The 3,739-nt window shown below is 36.9% G+C and overlaps 1 long non-coding RNA gene across 1 annotated transcript; it reads left to right on the top strand.

The window, feature by feature from the left end:
* Positions 1 to 800: 800 nt before the first annotated feature.
* On the top strand, positions 801 to 1,733 carry LOC120172826. Its single transcript, XR_005521002.1, has 3 exons — positions 801 to 880; positions 1,166 to 1,464; positions 1,552 to 1,733. It is a non-coding gene; the product is annotated as an uncharacterized LOC120172826 (long non-coding RNA).
* The last annotated feature ends 2,006 nt before the right edge of the window (positions 1,734 to 3,739 follow it).

Genomic DNA, 3,739 nt, shown 5'->3' on the forward strand with positions numbered 1-3,739 from the left:
TTATTCGGAATTGTACCAATTGCACGTTCTTTAGGTTTTGAGGAGGACAATATATTATAATCCATAATTTCCATTCATACAAATATTTCCCCCAATGAATATGGAGATATGTTTGTTTATTTGTATAGGAGAAATTACCAACCAACCAATGATGAACTAAGACATGGATGGATATAGTTGCCTCATTTGAAAATTTAAAATTATTATATATTTTATATTTATATATTGATTTTATATTAAAAATATATTTTTACCCTCTATATTTTAACCCAACCACGTAGTTGATTTAGTAACTCATTTTCTTAACTTTGATTAGTGAAAGAAGTGGGAGAAAGCTCAAGTGAGAGGGGAAAAGAGAAATTGCCTATTGAGTGATTTGAGGACGTTTCTAGTAATCAAGAAATCAAGGTAACACATTCACAACTTCTTCATACCAATTATGGGACACTAGAAATGCATTATATCTTAAGAGTTGAGTGTGAATCATGTTTAGTAGTTTTCATGGTAGATTCTATGTTTAAGTGTTATAACATGTTTCAAAGCCTTATTTATGACCCCTAAACATCACGTAAAAGATTAATAATGATTGGGAATTAGTTTGAGTGCAAATTTTAAGCCCAAGTAGGGTAATTTCGAATAAAATGATGTAAGAACCTTAACTAGTAGGGATAAGGATCGTAATGATGAGGATAGAAATCGCAACAGAGACAAGACCAAAGAGAAAATCCATGACCGGGATAGAGACAGGGAACATGGATAGGGTAAGGTGAAAACAACCGATAACCAGAAACTTTTGGATACAAAACAATTAATTGATATGATTCCAAAGACCAAGGAGGAGCTATTTTCATATGAGATAAACTGGAATGTTTATGACCAGGTAAGCATCTTTTCACATGTCTTTTTTCAAACAGTTATTTTCAAACATTCTGTCCTCTGGTTAGGGCTAACTAGTTAAAATAGTGCATAATGTTAGCTTCAATTGCATTAGGCTTGTTCTTCCTTGGCATATATGGAACTAACATAAACATTGCAGTATCCATATTTCTCTTCTGCATTTGTTTGAAATAATCATCTTTGGGCAGATATCTTTTACCTTATAATTTTATTTTAAACCCAATTATAAACTTGACACTAATTCTAAGTGGTACTGTCACTTGTGCAGCATGCACTGCATGAGAGAATGAGACCCTGGATTTCAAAGAAAATTATGGAGTTCTTGGGAGAAGAAGAGAAAACTCTGGTTGATTACATCGTATCGAGTACTCAGGAACATGTCAAGGCTTCCCAAATGCTGGAGCTGTTGCAGTCTATATTAGATGAGGAGGCAGAGATGTTTGTGCTTAAGATGTGGAGGATGCTGATATTTGAAATTAAAAAAGTGGAGACTGGTCTGGCTTTGCGTTCGAGATCCTGATCTAACATTGATGCCGTGCTGGCGGTTCATGTGTTGCTCTTCGCTGGGTGAGTCATGGATACATTTTTTTTCAATCTCTGTTGGTTTTAAGAAGTAAATGTAGAGAGTTTGTAATACTTCTAAGCACAATATAGGTTAAATATCAACCCCGGACAACCTTTTTGGCCGCCCTCAATGAAGAGCACTATTGACATTTGACAGTACCCTACTTCATTGTCTACCATATGGAATGAAGTCATGACTCATGTTCTTCACTACTTGTGGTAGCCCTTCCTTTTTCAAGTTTTAAACATCCATTTTCCCATTTCTATTCTATCAAGAACATAACAATTTTCTTGTATGAAAAGTATTATTGTAGTGCTAACCAAAAATGGTTTTCCATGTTTATATTAAGAGTGCAGTTGTATCAATCTTTGGGTTAGCAAATCTATATTAAGCGGTAATAGATTGAAATGTAAGAAGTGAAGAGGGTTCTTACATCATTTTATTCGGAATGATTAGCAAATCTTTGGGTTAGCAAATCTATATTAAGCGGTAATGGATTATAAGATGGTTTTCCATGTTTATATTAAGAGCATTAAACCCTAACGAAGCGAAAAAGAGAGACAAGAACGAAAATAAAGGAACCTGTGAGGGTGCCGTGAACGACGGTGCCGTTCTTGAGCTCAATCGACACCGTTTCATTGTTCAACTTCATCAAAAAACCTGCACATTGTTTTTCAAACCGAAGCCATTTTAAAGAGATCCAACAAGTTGTTTTTAATTTTTTACACGTAATTGTTACACACGAAGGGAAGATAAATTTCGCTAATCAAGAGTTGAGATTAAAGAGGGAAAGGGAAACTGACCTGACGAGCTTCATGTTGAGAAGAGAGAACAGAACTAGAGCATGAGGCAAAAGGCGAGAAACCTAAATCAAAGGAAGCGGGAAAGAGAGGGAGAGAAATGGACTCTGTTTGCTGCTTCTACCAGGCCTCGAAGTCGGAGGTGATTTAGGGCTCAATAATATTGCAGCGTTTATATATAAAACGCCACTAGATACAATAATATTGCGGCGTTTATCAAAAAACGCCGTACCATTAATACTCAATAGCGGCGTTTATACAAAAACGTCGCTAAATGACTACTCTTTTACGGCGTTTGTTGATAAAACGCCACAATAAATAACTCTATACTGGTGTTTGTTCTAAAAACGCCGCTAAATTACTACTCTATTGTGGCATTTTTTGAAAAAACACCGCTATATTATCATTTGGCGGCGTTTGGATTATAAACGCCACTATATTTCAATATCTTGTGGCGTTTACTCTCCAAATGCCGCTAAAAACGCCACTACAGAATACTTTTGCTGTAGTGCACCTTAATTTCTTAGACATAGTACAGCTTGAATCCTATATCTTCTCATCTCACTTGAATCAATTCTATCTCATGAGTTTTCATTTAAAAAAAAATCGTGTATTTTCTCTTTAAGAAATTTGTAGTTTACAAGCACGTAGAGAAGAAAATATTGAAACTTGCAGAAAACAAATCTGATATTTTTATCACTGCTAAAATTGGTTTGTGTTTAATTAAAATGATCATAAAGGAGGTTTACAAAAGCAAACGAGCAGTCTTATTAGAGTTTTTCAACTTTCTCATCTTCTTCTCTATCTCCATATAACGCTTGCAGTAGCGGCCTCTCTGTTTTAGGTTTCTCACACCACCTCTTTCAACCCCCGCCTTGGAACTTGTTCCTGGATTCACCTCATATACAAGCGCTGCCGCTTCCGGCACTGCAACACCGCCGCCTCTCCCCGAGGAACTTGATTTCTCGTGGGGCGCTATTTCCAAATCTAAATCAGCCTCCCTCACTTCAATTGCTGATTTCTTCTTCAATGGTGATGGCGACGCCTTGTTCAAAGGAATCACAACCTTTTCTACTTCCGAATACTTTGAAGTCTTGTTGAATACGGTTCGACTCCAGTTTTCAACCAAATCCTTTGCAAGTTGTCTATTGGCAGTGATTTCCTCATCTGATTTTGACAGGAACATGATGACTTTACCCAGTCCACTCCTCTTCAAGTGCTCCCTTCGATCTTCTGCCCTTATATCCACTGGCATCACGTGTGTTAAGATATTCAAAATCGATCCTCGAAGGGTGGCGTTTGGTAAGCTTCCATCGGGAAGAGGCTCGAGCCAATTCTTGAACAAACTCAAAACCCCATGATCCATAAACTCTGGTTGAAGATGTTTCTTGGAAAGATAATCGGTAAGAAGAGGCAGCATCTGGATCTTTTTAATGCCGGGTTTGTTTTGCCTGTTGAACTCAATGTCCTCTTCTGC

This window comes from Hibiscus syriacus, unplaced genomic scaffold (assembly GCF_006381635.1).
Source record: "Hibiscus syriacus cultivar Baekdansim isolate YM2019G1 unplaced genomic scaffold, ASM638163v2 tig00111881_pilon, whole genome shotgun sequence".
NCBI classification, from domain to species: domain Eukaryota; kingdom Viridiplantae; phylum Streptophyta; class Magnoliopsida; order Malvales; family Malvaceae; genus Hibiscus; species Hibiscus syriacus.